Source organism: Dipodomys ordii, unplaced genomic scaffold (assembly GCF_000151885.1).
Source record: "Dipodomys ordii isolate 6190 unplaced genomic scaffold, Dord_2.0 Scaffold96, whole genome shotgun sequence".
NCBI classification, from domain to species: domain Eukaryota; kingdom Metazoa; phylum Chordata; class Mammalia; order Rodentia; family Heteromyidae; genus Dipodomys; species Dipodomys ordii.
This window is the reverse complement of record NW_012267312.1, coordinates 1,725,593-1,746,460: the sequence shown is the minus strand read 5'-3', so window position 1 is coordinate 1,746,460 and position 20,868 is coordinate 1,725,593. Positions and strand designations below refer to the sequence as shown.

At 36.1% G+C, this 20,868-nt stretch overlaps 1 protein-coding gene and 1 pseudogene across 1 annotated transcript in view; both read left to right on the top strand.

The window, feature by feature from the left end:
• The window catches only part of LOC105993437 (dystrophin-like), a gene marked incomplete at its 3' end in the record, with an annotated part of 1,816,642 nt that overhangs the window by 77,793 nt on the left and 1,717,981 nt on the right, over positions 1–20,868 (top strand). The gene's annotated exons all lie outside the window — the stretch shown is intronic.
• LOC105993435 overlaps positions 19,501–20,868 on the top strand; it is a 30,364-nt pseudogene continuing 28,996 nt past the window's right edge.

Below are 20,868 nucleotides of genomic sequence, written 5' to 3'. Positions count from 1 at the left end.
TTTAAGCATTATATCAAGTGTGAAGATTGGGATAATTTCTCTAATTTCATTTAGTGTCTGAGAGATTGATTCTTAAGTTTGAACATCTAAAAGCTGGCCATTTCTAGGCATGGGTATAATTATACTTTGCTTTCTTCTTCAGTGGCTACAAAAATTCAGTGGGTGCAAGAACAGATATTTGGTATCTCAAAGAATCTCTGGGAGAGGAGGATATGTTGTCACAGGGCCCAGCAGCGACAATGGGAACAGCTAGAAAAGGAGCAGTATCACTGGATCTTTTAACTAAAACATCACAGTCACCACTATCAGCTTGTTGTCCTAATAATGCGCAGGACTGGTTGACAGAATGTCCACTATAGCAATCCCATTAGACCTAGCCATGTTCTTTGTTGCCAGGAGATTATACCTCAAGATTCTCAGTGTGGCTTCCTAGTATCTATTCAGAGCATTGGATCTCTGAAACAAGTTTCCAGAGTACTCAACCTTGAAAAGGCAGGATTCTAAAGTAGCAGCCATGGTGGTTCACTCCTGTAATTCTAGCTATTCAGGAGGTGAAAATCTGAGGAATGCAGTACAAAGCCATCATGTGCAGTAAATTCTGTGACACTCCAACTAACTACTGAAAAGTGGATAGTCTTAAGTGGTAGAGCACCAGCTTTGAACAAAAACCCTTAAGGGACAACACCAAAGGCACAGTTTAAAAATAAATGAAGAAAATGAAATTAACATGATCTTGATTGCTTACTGTATTTTCTTCTAGAAGAATGCTTAAAAATGGATCTTTTGGTCCATTATTAAGTTAAATGAATGTGTTTCAATAGCATTAGTTAAAAAAATAGTCATAATTGGGAAAAATGTGATGTTATAATGTACATAGAAATACTAATTTTTTTGGGGGGTCCAGTCGTGGGGCCTGAACTCTGGGCCTGGGCGCTGTCCCTCAGCTCTTCAGCTCAAGGCTAGCGCTCTACCACTTGAGCCACAGCGCCACTTCCGGCTTTTTTCTTTTTGCTTATGTGGTGCTGAGGAATCGAACCCAGGGCCTCGAGCATGCAAGGAAAGCGCTCTACCACTGAGCCACCTTCCCAGCCCCTGGAAATACTAATTTTGAGTATTCCAAAATTAGTAAAACTATGTATTGCATTGTTTTACAAGTTTTCTTTTTTACTTTTTAAAAATTATAGTTTTATTACCTTTAAGTAGTTGTACAAAATGGTTACCATTGAGTATGTCAGTTTATGAATACAATGTATCTTGATCAATCTCATTTCTTTCATTATTCTCCCCATCCCTCTCTACCCCACCCATTCACTCACATGTACACAAGTGGTTTTCTTAGGTCTGAAGTCATATGCCAAATATAGGCATAATTCTGAAGAGCAGGCTGATGAAAGTAGCTAAGAATTTTAACAGAAATACTGTGTGAATGAGTATAGAAATGACCTTATGTTATAGAGGTAATGTTGTTAATTTTCTAACTCTTTTGATGAGTTTTGAACAATGCCAAGTTTAAAAAAAAATTACACAGTATTGCCTGTTTTCTAATATGTGAGGAATATAACAAAGAATAAGCCATTTCAAGCTTAAATAATAAATGGGCAGTAAGGTTACATGTTTGAAAAATATATGTGATTTTGTGTATGTTGTCAGGAATAATTAGCCAAGAAATGATTTAACAAAAAGAACATGTTTTTAAATTGTTTTGAAATTATTTATTTTGCATTGTTTGAAGGTATGAGGTCTCAGCAATATACTTTGTGTAGCAAGTTATAAAATAAAGCTTAAAGCTTGGTACCAGTGGCTCATATGTCCAATCCTAGCTACTTAGGAAGCTAAGTTCTGAGGACTGAGGTCCAAACCAGTTTGGGCAGGAAAGGACATGAGACCCTCATCTTGCCACCAAAGAGCCAGAAGTGGAACTGTGGTTCAAGTGGTAGAACCTGAGTCTGGAGCAAAATAGCTAACTGTCAGTGCCCAGGCCCTCAGTTCAAGCCCCAGTAGTAACATAAATCAATCAATACATAGATGAATGAATAAATAAGAAAGTCATATATTTTGATTTGTCAGGTCATATTAAACTATATTTGAGTCTGATACACCTTTTATTTTGTCTGTACAATTTCAATAAACAGCTATAGTGTAGCATCTGTATCCTTTCTAGAAAAGATAGGAACTAATGCCTTCCTTATTAGGTTTTAAAGAGAGTAAAATTTGAGATTATTTTTTCTACCCAGTTACCAAAAAATGCTAATGAAATTAAATGTTAGTGGAAAAATGATCATAACTGCCTGTTTGAAGGAAAATCAAACTAAGCTATAGTATAATGTTAAATCCAAAAACCAGACTGGCAAACTCAGAATAGAAATAACTGAACTCAAGTTCTCAAAAATGTATATTTTTCACTTTTGTTATTATTTTCCATTTGACCAAGCTAACCTGACTTTATGAATATTTAGGTTTTAAAAGTGTGACATATATTTCCAAGTATATGTTTTGGATTTTATGTTGATCTTATTAATTTTTAGAATATTTTAAAACTATCAGAAGCACAAAAACTTATTTTCTGAATTTCTCATTTATAATCCCCACTTACTGTAATTTAAAAAAAAACAGCATCCGATGAGAGTTAACAGAAAATAGAAAATCATTTCAAAATGTCTTCTCAATTCATAAAGAAATGAGTGAAAGCATTTCCATACTTTAAAAAAATCCTTTTGAATTGTGCAAATGGATTTTTAATTACTGCTCCTTCTCCTGCTACAAACGGAGAATAACAACTGCATATTTAAATGGTTCTCAAAGCAGCATGGATTCAAATTCTCTTGATCTCTTGTTAAATTGCTTATTCTGATTTATTAAGATTTGGGGTGTGCCTGTGATGTTACATCTTTAACAAGACTCCTTTGGAAGATAATGCTAGTATCCAATGAATAGGAGGAATCCATGTAAATAACATTTTCTCAATATTGATGGAAGCCCTCATTAAATCTAGTTCACATACAATGATTTGGCTTATTATTGTCCAACTCTTACATTAGCAGTTTCTTTAAATATCAAATGGTAGCTTTCATAAATATTATGATAGTAAAAAGCATAGTGTTGAGTTGAATTTAACAAGATTCAATAATCCCAGGTCTAATTTAGACAGATTATTTAATGTATAGAATTTCAACTTTCTGATTTGAAATTTTTAAATGATAATACTTAAATGATAGTGGTTGATGCTATATCCCAGCCCATAGCCCATACCTTCTATAGTTTATAGTTCACTTATATAATACTCTCTTGTATATGTTAATTCTTTTATGTTTATAAACATACTTTTATGCTAATGTAGAGCACCTTCAATGCTAGCATATGATCTACAATGAAAAAAGAAAAGGCAGTCATCAAAGTTGTAAAATGCATGTAATCAAGTAAGCACAGACTTTGAAGTGAATTTGGTAGCCATTTAAATGATGTATTTCATGCACCTGGTTATGGCTTTTGGGAAAAAAAATCTAATTTAGATCCCTTTCCAAGTGGCATACCATAGCGCTTTGCAAATGATATACTCAGAAGAAATGAATTTGTTCCTGCTGAAAATTTTGTCATGGGAAAATTTTCATGTTATAGAAATGGAAATTTCATTTAGAACTGGCTGGCAGGTTAATTTTAAATCAATTCAAGAGCTATGAACCTCTTTTGGTTACTATTATGTTTAGTTTAACAGAACCCTGTAGGCTAATTATAGATATCATTCTATGCTTTTGTGTGTAGGTATGTATGTGTGTTATTCATATGCTGAGTTAGTCATATTATTAATGATTTTTAAATAGAGAAATTAAGTAATTTAATTGACAAAAGCACCAATTGTAGAAAGCTAAAGCAATATATAGTTTAACTTTGTAAAAATTGTAATGTAAGATATTTTAAAATGAGAAGAGTTAGGTTGGAAATATAGCTCAATGACACAGCATTTGCCAAGCAAACAGTGAGGCCTTGAAACAATATATATGCCCTCTGCATACCAGTGACAAAAATACTACAATCTTAATGTCCAAATATTTCCATATTTGTTTATTATTGCCAATTGTTGTTATAAAATTGTATTCCAAAAGATCACCTCAATTTATATTATTTGAAATGCTCACACTGAACTATTATGAAGGACAAATTGTTTCATAACATATAGCACATTTCTCTTAGATTTTGAAAATGAAATATACATGATGTGCCCTTTCTTTAAAGAAGCATGCTTTTTTTCTTCATTTAGCCAATGAATAAGCTGAGATAGCTAATTACTGTTTCTTGGGTTAAGCTTCATTTCATGATAGATGGATTTGGAAACAATTGGAAAATATGTATGGGCTTAGAGGCTTGAACTCAGGGCCTATGTACTTTCCTTGAGCTTTTCTACTCAATGCTATCATTCTATCAATTGAACCACACCTCCACTTCCTACTTTTTGGGTGCTTAATTTGAGATATGAATCTCATGGACTTTCCTCCTCAGGATGGCTTCAAACTATGTCACCTTCTTGAGTAACTAGGATTACATGTGCCACCGGTGCCTCACTAAAATTTATATATTTAATTGGTAACATACCTGAATAATATTATAAATCTATAAAACTGGAATAACCAAAACACCCCCAATATCTTCTAGCTAGAACAGAAAATAGTTAAGACTTGCTCTGCCTCCTTTTTAGAGACTGTAGGTCATCCTACCCTGGTATTCAATCAAACTTCTAAAACAAAAGGTAAAAAAAAAAATATGGAGCTTTATTGTATAGGCCCTGGACAGTCATTCATGCAGTAGGTGATTTTGTTAAAGAATCTAGTTTTGATGGCTCTAAATGACATACCCATTTCCAAGGCAAAGTCTGAAGCATTTATTTTGCTTACTAATACAAGTTGGCCAACTGAGTCAGTTTCATGAACTTTGAATAATGTTCTTCTTCTCCCATATGAGTTATATTATTCTCAATAATTCGTAGGACCCTATGGAAGATGTACCAGTACAGTGACAACATATCATATCCTTAGGGTAAAACTATTGAGTTAAGTTGTATAGGTTCAATTTGACCATTTAGTAGTAGTGTGACCTTGAAGAATATTGAAGTTACTAGCTATGTAGTACTTCTGACTGATTATGTCATCTGGAAAATGATGAAAATAAATTCCTCATGTTCTTTTTCATAGTAGTGTGACTCTTAAAAAGTGATAGGGTAAGTTCAAAAATCTAGATGTATTAGAAATGTTTTCACTACAAAGAAATAAGTGAGGAGATAAATATGCTTAGCCTCATTTGAGAATTACATAGCTTTTACATATATAAAAATATCACATGGAATGCTGTGTACATATACAATAGTTCTTTGTCAAGTAAAAATGTCTCTACAAGCTAAGGTCATGAATATTAACTTGCCATCTTTCATTGACTATGAAATCATCAATTGTACCTTACACCATTATTTTGCATACTACTAAGAATAAAAAATAAAATTATTCTCTAAATTCTAATTATTTTAAGACCCAGTTTGATTTCAAAAATCTTAAAGTTTTGAAGGCCATCTCCAAGTCAAATTTAATAGAGAACACAGACAGATAAAATGCACACGAAAAAGGTAGTGGATGTCCCTATTGATTATGACATTGCAAATTAAAACTATTGTCAAATAAATCTATACATCTGAATAGCTAAACAAATGTGACAATGGCAAATTCTGGCAAGAAGGTAGAGAAACTGGATCACTCATACAATGTGGGAGAAAATGTATGAGGTACAGAATAGTACAATGGCAAAAAGCAAGAGTTTTGAACTCACAACAGCTTTTGAGTCTAAACTGTCATACAAACTGAATAAGCTTGAAGAAATATTTGTAATTGACTATTTTATTATGAAATAAGTATGGAATTAAGCACAGTTGTAAGTTATATGCTACCTTACCTAATTATCTCCAATGAAATATTGTACAAATGATATTACATTATCGGAACAAGGATATTGATTAAGTCAACTCATCTAATTCAGATTTTCCAAATTTTAATTGTACTTGCTTGTGTGTGTTTAGGTCATCTCCCTTCAACATTTGCAGATGACTACATTAACATTTCAGATAAATTATAGATCTGTTGCATGATGACATGAATCCTTCGTATTGTAGGTTTATAAGAACATCTAACTCCCTCTTGCTTTCCTTGGTGGCAATCATTAATCTGTTCTTCTAGAATTGTATAAAGAAAGAATCATACAGTATTTAATCCATTGGGAATTTGCTTTATCACTCAGCATAATCCCCTTCAGATCAATCTAAATTGTTGCATTTAGTAATACTTTGTTACTTTTTTATTACAAATATATTATTTCTTTATTGTTTCTGGACATTTCACACATTGCTTAACTAGTTCCTGATTGAGAGACATTTTGGTTGTTTGCAGCTTGGGATTGTTAAACTTTTATGAACGATTCACTCTAGGTTTTTGTATGAACATAAGTTTTCATTTCTCTGGGATAAATGCCCAGAATTGAAATTTCTCAGTTGTACTGTAGTTGCTTATTTTATTTTGTTTTGTTAGTTTTTGTTATTTTTAAGTAACTCCCAAATTGTTTTCTAGAGTAGCTATAAACTTTTACATTTTCTCCCACATTGTATAAGTGACCCAGTTTCTCTACCTTCTTGCCAGAATTTGCCATTGTCACATTTGTTTAGCTACTCAGATGTATAGATTTATATGACAATAGTTTTAATTTGCAATGTCATAATCAATAGGGACATCCACTACCTTTTTCGTGTGCATTTTATCTGTCTGTGTTCTCTATTAAGTTTGTTGCAATTTTGTTTAACTTTGAAATTTAGTTCTTTAAGTAGTCTAGATAAGTGTCCTGGTTTGTAAAGTGATATGAATGTGTTCTTACATGTGATATTTTCTCACAATCTGTATTCTGTATTTTCATCTTAACACAGTCCTTTGCATAGTAAAGGCTTTACATTTGATAAAGTTCAATGCATGCATCTTGTGACTTACGCTTTTTTATCAAGTATAAAATATGTGTACTTAAGGCACAGAGATTATTTTCCTTTAAATTTTTTTGGGGGGGTCATGGAGTTTGAACTCAGGGTCTTGATGCTGACCCTGAGCTCTTTTGCTTAAGGCTAGTACTCTACCACTTTGAGCCCCAGCTCTACTTCCAGCTTTTTGGTGGTTATTTGGAGATAAGAGTCTCATGGACTTTCCTGCCCTGGCTGACTCTGAACCATTATCCTCAGATCTCAAGTTTTCGAGTAGCTAGGATTGCAAGCATGAGCCACCAGTGCCCGGCTTAACATTCTTACCTAAAGATAAGGTTTATGTTGCAGGGTTTTTTATTTATTTAATTTTTAATTTATTTTTGCTTACACATATTCACTTGGTCAATTTCCAGTTAAGGAAAACAAGAAATACTAAAAATACTAACCTTCCTTTATAGAATTGCTTTTTGCAACTGTTTCCAAGTCAGTTAGATATGTCCCCTTTTTTAAAGTCTATTTCTGTGGTCTACATTCTGTTGCATTGAACTACAAATCTGTCCCTCCATCAATTCCATACTACCTTGATTGCTGACAGCTTAATATTGGATGTAATGATTACTCCTACTTTATTCATTTCTATAAAAATTGTCCTTGCTATTATAGGGTTTGTGCCCTTCCATGTATGTTTTAGAATAAGCTCACATATGTTTACAAAATATGACTTTGCTTGCTTTTTGTAAGAATCACATTAAATCTATAGATAATTTTGGAGAGCATTGGTATTTACCATTTTGAATGTCCCAGCCCATTGACACATTGTATTCCCCCAATTATAAGCTAATGATTTTATTTCATAATACTTTATATTTTAAAAGTGTTTATCATTGGTATTAGACCTTGCTAATTAAAACACCAATTATGGTGATATTGTCATGTGCTAACCATTGTGTAGTCTGTTGTGTCACCTATAGCCATTTTCTAATACTTTGTGATTATAAAAATGAAAAACTAGTAAGACCCCAACTCTGCAGTTTTGAAAGGGAAGCACATTTTTAAAATAATTAAATGACTATAGCTGGCTACATATACACCATACGTATATGATGACATAATTTTAAATGATGCAGTTATAATTGTTTATAGAGGGATTGATAGAGACATATAATTTTTCATGAATGTAAAACATATTTTTAATTACATTAAAGTCATGCATCAGCGTGTTTTAAAATTATTCCTCCTTAGCTTACAGTTTTATTATACATGTTGTAAAATGAAGACTGGTCCTTGCTTATATTCCAACATTAACCAGTAATCCCTGAATCATAAAACACCTGACAAATTAATTAAAAAGAACTGAGTGTGCTAAATCTAAAAGTGAATAAAGAATGAATTCTTAAGTAACTGAAAACTCTAAAGACATTATTTTATATAAATGAAGAAATAGATGTTTTCCTATTAATTCAATTATTTAAATTTTTCAAATATTTAGGTTAATATAGCCTTACCAATAATAATATGGCAAAAAACAAGCTTCATTAGGTAATACATTTTCAACTACATTGAAGTGAAAATAAAAAGATTTTGGCTCTCTTCCTTTCTTTCCCACAGTTTCAAATGTTGTACCTTATTTAAAGGTATCTATTTCACAACCTTTTCTGAAATAATTTATTATATACAACAAGAAGTATGCTATTTTATAGACTCATATATAGACATGGAAGTCAGACAAAAAAAACAATTGGAATCAAGCAACCTGGTACATCACAGATACAGTATTCTACGATATTGTGTTAAGATCTTTCACTAATCATGTGCTCATATAGAAACAACTTATTATCTCACAATTTTATCTTATAACTACCAAGCTGTTTTGGTTTCTTTTTTGAAACTAAAACTCCATTCAAATTTAAAAGTGTAGTGTGCTGAAGTATGGATATGGGACTTGTTAATATATATGCAAGCCCTTTATGTACAATTTTAGGAAATTTGTTGTTAACTACATTGTTACCAGGTGAATGATTATTTCTGGTCTAAATGATAAGACACTCTCATTGTTACAACTATTAGTTTTTGTAAATACTACTTGCAAATCAGAATGGAGGTGTCAAACTTCAATCTCAAATTTTTATAAATATTTAATACTCAAACTATCTGTACCCATGAAATGCAGAGGTTGTTTATACATACAAACATATTAAAGTAACTATGAATCCTGTTCACTTTTATATTTTACTTTATGACTCTTCTTGTATACACCATGACCCTGGGAAGAAATAGAATTCAATACAAGTGAATTCAAATAACAGCCAGACTACATTCAGAGGTATATAGAGATTTAAAGGAATCCAAATAGGAACTCAGAGAATATGTACATGAGACAATTGTGACATGCCCTCTTTTATTAAGCCTGAAACGTCAAATGAAGAAAATAGTTGTTTCTAAATTCTGTAACAAAATGATCATTGGAGGATATCTTTGACAGAATATTAATGACATAAGGCTTCATTGCAAGAAGTCACAAAAAGATGAAAGTGAAGGGAGAAGGAATATCCCAGATCCTTTCTTTTTCTGCTTCCTACACTGGCCAACAAGAGACTAGTCATTAACAGTTAGAGATATGCCACTTATAGGAGCCAGCCTCATAGTTACAGAAAGAACCTTTGGGTTGGGACATATTGGTAATAAATGTATGCAGTGAAATAATTTAAAGTCTTGGCAGAAAAAAAAACCCACCAGCCTCAAATTTTGTATCAATGAAATTATTCTTCAAACGTAAAGGATAAATAAATACTTTATCAGATAAATACTGAAGTACTTTGTTGCCAGAGACCTGCCTTGTAAGAAATGTCAAAAAATACTTCAGAGTAAACAAAAATGATATAGATCAGAAACTTGGATTTACTTCCAAGAAAGTAGGTACATTAGACAAGGAATAAATTAAAATAAAATGATTTGTTATTCATGTTTCTAGTTGACCCAAAAATATTCAGTATAATAACAACAACAACAAATATTGAATGAAGTTTATGAATTAGAGAAATGACAGCAATGTTATAAGGTTCAAGTAGGAGGAATTGGGACTATTCTGTTAGAAGATAACCATGCGACACTTTAGAAAAAAATGAATTGGAATGGAAAATAAAGAGAAAGTGCTACACTCTCTAATTCTTTCACCATCTAAACTATCCCCTAACTGGGACTTTACCTTTTGTTGAACATCACTGTAACTGTAAATTATTTCATTTCTTCTGTTCCTTAAATGCCTAAGAAAAATGGAAAAAAAATACATTACAGATGAAAATGACAGGCTAAGATAAACCATTTTTCTGTCAAGACTAAATATTTCGCTGCATTCTTTTCTTGCCAGCATGGTCCAATCCATTTTATATTCCTCTTTGTTCTGCTTCATAACTGTGATCTTGTCTTCTAGAAATTGCATCTTTTTAGCATGCTTGCTGAAGAGTCTCCTGTCGGGTTTAGCCAATGGAAAGTATAGAAAACCAAAAGGCAGAAAAAAGCAAGTCTGGGCTATTTCTTCCATCTTTCTCCAATGCATTTAACTGCTGCTCTTAACTGTGTCTTAACTCAATGAACTTCTTTTCTACAATCTACCTTTTTAGTAACTATTATCAGATTTCTTATTTACTACCAAATTTATTAGTTTCCTGCAAACTATTCTTTCAGAGTTACTTATTTTCAAATTGAAGATTTATTGAGAAATCTCTTCTGTAATCCTCTCCCCACATTATTTATGTTCCAATCCTGGGACTTGAACCCAGGGCCTGGATGCTGTCCCTGAACTTTTTTGCTCAAAGCTGGCACCCCATAAGCAAAAAATAAAAATAAAAAATAAAAAAGCTGGACGTAGCACTGTGGCTCAAGTGGTAGAGCACTAGCCTTCAGCTGAAGAGCTGAGGGACAGCGCCCAGGCCCAGAGTTCAGGCCCCACAACCGGACGCCCCCACCAAATAAAAAGAGTTTCACTGGGCACTGGTGGTTCATGCCTGTAATCCTAGCTACTCAGAAGGATGAGATTTGAGAACTGCAGTTCAAAACCAGCCTAGACAGGAAAGTCCATGAGATTCTTATCTCCAATTGACTGCCAAAAATCTGGAACTGGAGCTGTAGCTAATGTGGTAGAGCACTAGCCTTGAGCAGAAGAGCTGAGGGACAGTTCCCAGGCCCAGAGTTCCAGCCCCAGAAACAACAACCAAAAAAAAAGGGGTTCACTGTCCTAAAAATCCTCTGAACTCTTCCTATTCATCCTTTCTTCTCCCTAAACCCTGGCCCTCACTGATCCATATTTTGCCCCTCTCGAGCCTTCATATTTAGTAGGACTTCTACCATAAGTCACACTTTCAGGTCAGATTCTTTTATTTGATAATAGACATTCAACTTTTCCTCTGGGTTTTTCATGACTTTGTAGCTCATTTTTTTTGTAGTACTAGTTATCTAGATACATGAGTTTGCCAATTTTCCTATGAAATAGCATCATGATTGCTTCCAAATTTTGACAATCATAAATGAAATTACTATAAACATTCCTGTGTAGCATGTATTTTCAACTTATTGATTAAATACCACAGAATACAGTTACTTGGTCACATAGCATTTGATACCTTTGATTTAATAAGAAACTACCTATGCTGGGTTTTATTAGCATTTTTGTTGTTGGCTAAATATCTGAAACAATCTTGGATGGAAGGAATTATTGAAACACATTTTCCAGTGTCTCAGTTCATAGATACCTAGCTCTCGTGCTTTTAGGCCCATGGCAATGAAAAAGTACCTTGTTGGAAAGGCATGGCAGACAAAAACTGCTTACTTCAAAGCAAACAGGAAGTAGAGACAAGGAAGAAGAGAATCAAGGACAAAGTATACCCCTCAAAGTTATGCCCAATGACTCATTTCCTCAAAATAAGTCATTCAGTTATGGACCTATAAGTTAGATTAATCACTAATTAATTGCATATGGTGTGAACACCTTCACAACCCAAGCACCTCTCAATATCACTATTAGCTGGGATACTTCACATCCAAACCACAGTACCATCAAATTGTCGGGTAAAGTGTCTATAACATTTTACGTTCCCATAAGCAATAAATGAGAGTTTCTCTTCATCCACAACCTTGCCAGCATTTGTTATCATTAGTGCTTTGGATTTGGGCTATTCTAATAAGTATATAGTTACCATTACATTGTTGTTCTACAGTCCCTAATGGCACTTGATGTGCAGAAATTTTCATATATGCGCTTTTCTACTTCCCTCTTTATTTAGATGTTTTCTCTATTTTTAAAATTTTTTATTGTAAAAATGTTGTTCAGAGGAGTTACAGTTACATGAGTAGGGTAATGAGTACATTTCATAGCGAGCATTGTTACCTCCTCCTTTATTTTCCCCCTACCATAACTTCCCTCTCCACTTCCCCAAATCCTCCTGCACCCCCCACCCCAACATTGTAAAGTTCGTTTTCAATATAGTATCCTATACATCTCATCATCACAATGGGTCAGCCTGCATCCCCATTTAAGCATTCTGCAATATCCCTTCCCCTCCCCAAATTACAAAAATATATATACAAGGTGCAGAGCACCAGTATCAAATCCAGTGAAAACAGGGGTTATACCATGGGGGAAGAACATACAATAGAAACAACAGAATCACATAGTGTATTGTAAGTACATTATAAACACTAGCAAGAAAGAAAAACAAACAAACAAAAACCTCTTGTGTCCCTGTCTTGGAGTACATTTTGCTTAACATTATCTCATTTGTACATAGCCCTTGATCTATTCTGCTTGTCCTAGACACGTACGAGTCCCTGCAAACAAGGGAAACCATGGGATCTATGTTTTGTGGGCCTGGCTTGCTTCACTTAATATGATTTTTTCCAACAAAAGAGACAATGCCATTTTTTTCTGATGGAGGCATAGAATTCCATTGTGTGTGTGTGTGTGTGTGTGTGTGCTTGTGTGTGTGTGTGTGTGTGTGTGTGTGTGTGTGTATAGTTACCACATTTTCTTGATCCATTCATCTACTGAGGGTCATCTGGGTTGGTTACGTATCTTAGATTCTTAGATGTGGTAAATAATGTTGCGATAAACATGGTTGTGCTGGTAGCTTTGGTATGACCTTGTTTGTGATTGTTTGGGTAAATGACCAAAAGTGGGATTGCTGGGTCATAGGGGAGCTCTATGTGGAGTCTTTTGAGGAACTTCCATACTGCTTTCCAGAGTGGTTGAACAAGTTTACACTCCCACCAACAATACAGTAGGGTTCCCTCTTGGCCACATCCCTTTCAGCATCTGTTGTTATTAGATTTCTTGATTATATCCATTCTAGCTGGGGTGAGGTGGAATATCAGAATTGTCTTGAGCATTTCTTCATGTGTCTATTGGCCATTTTTATTTCCTTTTCAGAGAAGTCTCAAGTCTTTACCCCTTTGTTAAATCGGGCAGTTGTTTGAGGATTTGTTGTTGAGGGATTTAGTTTTTTGAGTTCTGAGTATATTTTAGATATGAGACCCTTGTCTGCTGTATGGCTAGTGAAGATCTTCTCCCAGTCCCTGGGCTTTCTTTTGATCTTGTTAGCTATGTCCTTTGCCTTGCAGAAGCTCTGCAGTTTCATGCAGTCCCATTTGTCCAACCTTTCTTTGATTTGTTGTGCTTCTGGGCCTCTATTAAGAAAATTTTGGCCTGAGCAAGGAGCCCTAGAGTTTCTCCTGTTCCTTCCTGTAATGTTTTCATGGAGTCTGTTTTTATTTCGATGTCTTTGATCCATTTGTAGTTGATTCTGGTGCAGGATGATATATATGGATCTAGTTTTAGTTTTCTACAACTGTTTAACCAATTTTTCCAGCACCATTCACTGAAAAGGCTGTCTTTCTTCCATTCTGTTTCTTTAGCTCCTTTGTCAAAGATTAGGTGGCTGTAGGTCTGTGGGTTCATTTCTGGGTCTTCAGTCCTATTCCATTGGTCCTCAGGTCTGATCTTGTGCCAGTACCAAGCTGTTTGGATTACTATGGTTTTGTAGTAGAGTTTGAAGTTTGGAATTTATATTCCTCCAGCGCTGTTTTTTCTACTAAGAATTGTTTTTGCTATTCAGGATTTTTTATTGTTCCATATGAATTTTTGGATTGCCTCTTCTGTTTCACTGAAGAATGAGGTTGGAATGTTGATAGGTATCACATTGAATTTGTAGATTGCTTTTCAAAGTATTGCCATTTTCACGATGTTAATCCGACCAATTCAAGAGCATGGGAGAATTTTCCACTTGCTTAGTTCTCCTTTAATTTCCTTTTTCAGGTTTTTAATGTTTTTGTCATACAGATTCTTCACCTCTTTTGTTAACTCCTAAGTATTTTATTTTCTGTGGGACTATTACAAAAGGGGTTGCTTTCTTAAATTTCAGCCATGCTCTTCTCATTATTGACATACAGGAAAGCCATTGATTTCTGAGGGTTAATTTTGTACCCTGCTACTTGCCAAAGTTTCCAATCAGCTCAGGTAACTTTGGAGTGGAGTCCATGAGGTTCTTTAAATACAAGATCATGTCATCTGCAAAGAGGGAGAGGTTTACTTTATCCTTCACTATTTGGATCCCCTTTATGTCTGCATCTTGTCTTATTGCTGTAGCTAGGCATTCTAATACTAGGTTGACAAGAAGTGGGGAGAGTGGACACCCTTGTCTCATCCTGAATTTAGAAGAAATAACTTTAACTTTTCACCATTAAGGATAATGCTGGCTGTAGGCTTGTCATATACAGCCTTTATTATAGTGAGGAATGTTCCATGGATTACTAGTTTTTCCAGAGCTTTCATCATAAAGGGGTGTTGGATCTTGTCAAATGCTTTTTTCTGCATCTATTGAGATAACCATGTGGTTCTTATCCTTGGTCTTGTTGATGTGATGAATTATATTAATTGATTTGCATATATTGAACCAGCTTTGCATCCCTGAAATGATTCCTTTTTGATTGTGGTGTATGATTTTTAGGATGAATTGTTGAAGTCGATTGGCCAAAATTTTGTTGAGAAGTTTTTCATCAATGTTCATCAAAGAAATGAGTCTATAGTTCTGGTTTTGGGATGAGGGTTATGATGACTTTATGGAATGAGTTAGGTAGTGAACTTTCTCTTTCGATTTTATTGAAGAGTTGGAGGAGTATTGGTGTGAGCTCTGCTTTGAAGTCCTTGTAAAATTCAGCTTTAAATCCATCCGGTCCTGGACTTTTCTTGGGTGGTAGGTCGTTTATTGCTGCTTCTATTTTGATGCTTGATATGGGTCTGTTAAATTGTTTAAAATCATCTTGATTTAGTTGGGACATGCCAACATTTCCTAGAAATCTGTCCATATCTTTCAGATTTTCAAACTTGTTAGCATAAAGCTTTGAGAAGTATCCCCTTATTATATTCTGAATCTTGGCTGTTTCTGTAGTGATGTTTCCATTCTCATCTCTGAGTTTGTTTATTTGGGTGTGTTCTCTTTTTTTCTAATAAGATTTGCTAAAGGTCTAACAATTTTGTTAATTTTTTTAAAGAACCAACTCTTTGTTAATTCTTTCTATAGTTGTTTTGGACTCTAATTCATTTAATTCAGATTTAATTTTAATTATTTGTTTCCATTTACTGGATTGGGGTTTAGCTTGTTGTTCTTTTTCAAGGAGCTTTAGGTGCCTCATTAAATTGTTGGTTTAAGATCTTTCCAATTTGTTGATGTAGGAACTCGGAGCTATAAGCTTGCCTCTGAGTACTGCCTTTGCTGTGTCCTAGAGGAGCTGGTAATTTGTGTAATCATTTTTTGTTGAATATCATGAACATTTGAATTTCCTTTCTAGTCTCTTCCATGACCCACTGGTGGTTCAACAGTGTGTTATTCAGCATCCATGTGTTACAGGATTTCCTTTGGTAGCTTTAGGTGTTGAATTCCAATTTTATTCCCTTGTGGTATGAGAGGGTATAATTTTGATGTTTCTGAATTTGGACAGATTTGCTTTGTGGCCTAGGATGTTGTCTATTTTGAAGAATGTTCCATGTGCTGCTGAGAAGAACGTGTAATATGATGCTGGTGGGTGAAATATTCAGTAGATGTCCATTTAGTCTAGTTGATCTATGCAGATTTTAAGATCCAAAGTTTCTCTTTTGAGTTTTTGCCAGGTTGAACTATCTAGTGAGGATAATGGTGTATTAAAGTCCCCCACAATTAATGTCTTTGGATCTATGTGAGATTTGAGGGAAAGTAGTGTTTCCTGGGTAAATTTCAGTGCTCTGTTATTTGGTGAGTAGTTGTTTAGAATCGTTATATCCTCCTGAAGGAGAGATCCCTTAATTAGTATGTAGTGACCTTCTTTATCCATTCTCATTGATTTTAATTTGAAGTCTATTTTATCTGATATTAGGATTGTACCTCCCTCCTGTTTATGGGGCCGTTTGCTTGATATATTTTCTTCCAGCCCTTCACTTTCAGAATATGTTTATTTTTGTGGGCAATGTGTGTCTCATGAAGACAGCAGATAGAAGGATCTTGCTTTCTGATCCAACTGGACAATATATGTCGCATAGTTAAGACCATTAATGTTAAGAGTTAGAACTGAGAGGTGTCTTTCTGCCCCTACATTTTTATCTGTATTTTGGGGGGAAACTGTGCCTTAGCTGTTCTTGTTGTAATTACATATTTCTCTGTTTGTGGACTGCTTCGTTGCCTATGTTCTGTTCTTGTTGGTTTTCTATATGTAGACTGTCTTTGAGGAATTTTTGGAGAGCTGGTTTGGTAGAGATATATTGCTTCAGATTTTCCTTGCTATGGAAGGTTTTTATTTGTCCTTCTGCTGTGAATGAGAGCTTGGCTGGGTAGATTATTCTTGGCTGGTAGTTATTTGACTTTAGGGCATGGCATACCTCTTTCCAGGCCATCCTTGATTTTATGGTGTCTGCTGAGAAGTCTGAGGTGATTCTGGGTGGGTTACTTTCATATGTGATTGTTTTCTTCTCCCTGGCAGCCTTAAGAATTCTTTCTTTAGTGGCTATTGAGCTGGTACAGATTATAATGTAGCAGTGGGATGACCTGTTCTGGACTGGTCTATTTGGGTTTCTAAAAGCTTCTTGTATCTGGATGGACCTGTCCTTTTGTATATTTGGGAAGTTCTCTGCTAGGATTTTGCTGAATACATTTCCTAATGCATTGACTTTCCTCTCCAGGCCCTCTTGTATTCCTATTATTCTCAAATTAGGCTCTCTGAATGTATCCTGTATTTCCTGCAGGGATCTGTCATACTTCTTGGTTTTGTTATGAATATCTGTGTGCTCTTTCTCTATGGAGTCTAAACTGTCTTCAGCCTCCAATATTCTTTCTTTGGCTTCCTCCATTCTAGTTTGAAGGCTTTTTACTTTGGTGTCTATCACCTTTGCTTTTTGCTGGTCTTTATTAATGGTGGCCAGCTCCTTATTAAGATTTTCTTTGAAGTCTTGAATAGATTGCTTTACCTCCTGGAGTTGGTTCTCAGACTTTTTTTTTTTGTCGGTCATGGGGCTTGAACTCTGGGCCTGAGCGCTGTCCCTCAGCTCTTCAGCTCAAGGCAAGCGCTCTACCACTTGAGCTATAGTGCCACTTCCGGTTTTCTAGTGGTTTATTGGAGATACGAGTCTCAAGGTCTTTCCTGCCTGAGCTGGCTTTGAACCACGATTCTCAGATCTCAGCCTCCTGAGTAGCTAGGATTACAGGTGTGAGCCACTGGCACCTGGCTTGGTTCTCAGACTTTTATTTCCACTCCTTAATCTGGGTTCCTATCTTTTCATTAGCTTCTTTCTCCCTCTGCTGGAGTTCCTTTATCTTTTTATTTGTGGAGGCCATGAAGTCATCTGTTAGCTTCTGGTTGGCTTCATCACGTTCTCTGATAGCCCTATGCAGGGTGTCCATTTTTTCATTCAGCAGGTTTACCAGTCATGCTTTTAATCTATCTTGAGCATTATCCTCTAGATTATTCTGGGACTGCTCTGTAGCTTGTTTATGTAGAGATGGAAATGGTGTTGGTGTTTGTTACTGGCCATGTTCCTTGTGTTTCTGTGGTTGCTTATACCCATTTGGAGACAGGAACCACACTAATATAACAGTAGGACAGTCTTTTTTGGGACCAGAGCCAACCCGGAATGATGTAGATGTATAGATCTTAGGGTTTCAACCTTATGGGTAGGTGTTTCCCTATTTAGCTTTCCTTTTCTTTGCTTGGAGAGGGATATTGCGGCTTCGGAGTCGAGATTATGTATAGTTGTAACTTTTGAGATGACCTGGGTTTGGCTGATGAGTAGTCTGCTCCTTAGAGTTAACAAGATGAGCCCCTTGTACTCAAAATAGTCAAATGGAACCAATTTTGTGGTCAAATATAGAACCAACTGTAATTTGGGTCATATATAAACTGTTAGAGATCAATGAGCTGGAGCAGATGGAGAAATGAAGAGTTAGGATTGGAGAGATATGAGTTCAAGTTCAGAAGAGGACTTGGGTATAATGATAGTAAAGGGGTAAGAACAGCTTAGGGAGGGGTATATGTAGTGGGAGGAGAAGAAAGACCTTGTTACTGAGTGTAAGAAGTGGAAAAGAATTCAAAGAAAGGTTATGAAGTGAGTAGCTTAGAGATGGAGATGAAGGTAAGAAAAAGAAGTGAGAAGTAAGTGTATTTGGGAGACTTTCTGAGATTAGAGAAAGATTATTCAGATATTATTGGAGAGTCGCTTAATCTAAGCTAACTCCTGTAATTATTGTTTACACACATAGAAGGAGGCCTTACTTTGTGTATAGAACTAGGGAGGGCAGCTCCAATGGGGTAGTAATATAATGTGGAGAGAAAGGAGAAGGGGAGAGTGAGAGGAAAAGAAAGAAGAAAAGAAAACAAACCCTTACAAATTAGGAAATTGGAAAGTGGGAGTAAAAAACAAATAATGAAAAATAGAAGCTTTAAGTGGAATAGCAAATCCTAAATCACAATACACATAAGTAACACATAGAAATAAAAAAAAAAAACAAATGATCAGAGATAAAAACTAACAACACAAAATAAAAACAAGAACAAAAATCTAAAGAATGTGTTTTTCAGGTTCTTTGGGGGAGCTTTAGTCTCCCGATAGTCCTCAGAGCCGATTCCTGATAGAACCTTGTATGCCTTGCTGTAGTCCACTTTCCTTGTGGCTTGGTTGGGAGCAGATGGCCTTTGATGGGGGAGACTGCCTGCTATCTATAGTCTCACTCTCAGGCCTGGTGGAAGGGAGTTTTGGGGGTTTCAGGTTTGTAGACTGCTATCATAGGCCTGGAACTGTGTTCCCAGGCTTTCCCAGGTAGCCACAGAGCCTTAGGAACAGAGCTTATGTCCATGTTCTGTTCTGGTGTGATCCCTTCCTTTTGGAAGGAGGCTTGGGTCAGAGGGCTTTGGGATCCCGCAGGGAATTGCCACCCCCAGGAAGGTCTGTAGCTGGTGGTGTGCTGGACCACTGAGCCTGTGCTGTGATGGGTAAGATGGAATTGGCAGGTTCTCAGAGAGTCAGGGTGTTGGCAGGTACAGGTGGAGGGGGTGGCTCTGCTGATGCTGAAGGGTCTCCTCTGTGGCAGTGTGGGGAGTCCTGGTACAGGAGGAGCCAGGTGAAGGTTCATGCAACCGTCTGGTGTGGGCTGCCGGGTCCATGCAGGTCTGCAGCAGAGGAGGTGGGAGGTAGCTGGCTGGCAGTGGGAAGCCTTGGAGGTGGCTGATTGCAGCTGCTAGGTGTGTCTGTAGAGATGTCTGTAGCAGCTTGGTGGTGCCTGGAGCCTGGGGTGGCAGCAGGGAGGGAGCAGGTCCCAGCAGAGTGCCCAGTTGGCAGGGCGCTTAGCCTGTAGAGCTTAGAGCAATGGATTGACTGTGGCTGTGGCTCCTTGGGGCCCTTGTGCAGGGTTGGCTAGGGCCCTGGGGATCCTGCCAGTGCTGCAGTCACAGGCTGACTTTGGGGGCTTACCAATGGTGCCAATTTCTGGCGATTGTAATGGCAGTATTTCTGAGTTCGCTCCTTCCCCATAACCGCCCTGGGGGGCAGGGGTTGGGGTGGGGGCCGTTTGCTAACTAGGAGGTCTTCACCAGATTCCTTCTTAACTTTCCGTGGGTCTAGTGTTGAGTACTTTCTTCAGTTTTTGGGTGCTCCTCTGCTTAAAGTCTGCAGAGAGTCCTGGGGTGGCACTGCACAGAGCCGCATGGTGCAGCTGCTCTGCATGGGTCCCGTTCACTGTTTCTCTTTTCTCTTTCCTTATTTGCCTGCTAGGATAGCCCTCTTATAGTAGAAAAAGTCTTTAGGTATTTAAAGTTTGATTGGAGTAGATCTCCTGAGGTAAAGTGTAGCTGTGCCCCTAGATCTTTTGGTCAGGAGCACGTAGTGGGGCTACCAGTGAGAGCACCACCATCTTGGGCAATTCTCCCTTTTTCTCTATTTTTAAAACTGAATAGTGTTCCTATTGTCAAATTGTAACAGTTCATTGAATGTTTTGCGTGCGACTTTTATGATAAGAATTTTACATTTATTGCTTTCCTATTATGTGACTAATATTCTCATTCTCTGGACAACACTTTTACAGCAAGCAAATTTTAACTTTAATCAAGTCCAGTTTATTATTTTCCATTGTAGATTATGTCTTTGGTGTTGTGTTGAAATCTTATCACCCAAACAAAAGTTATCTAGACTTTCTCTTATGTGATTTTTTTACTTTTAGGTCTGTGATCCTAATTGTGCTAACTTTCATGAAAGGCCTAAGATCCACGTATTTATTTACTCTGTGTACAGTTATTCTAGCACCATTTGTTGAAATGACTGTGTTTTCTGCTTTATCTTTGCTCTTTCGTCAAAGATCAGTTGACTGTGT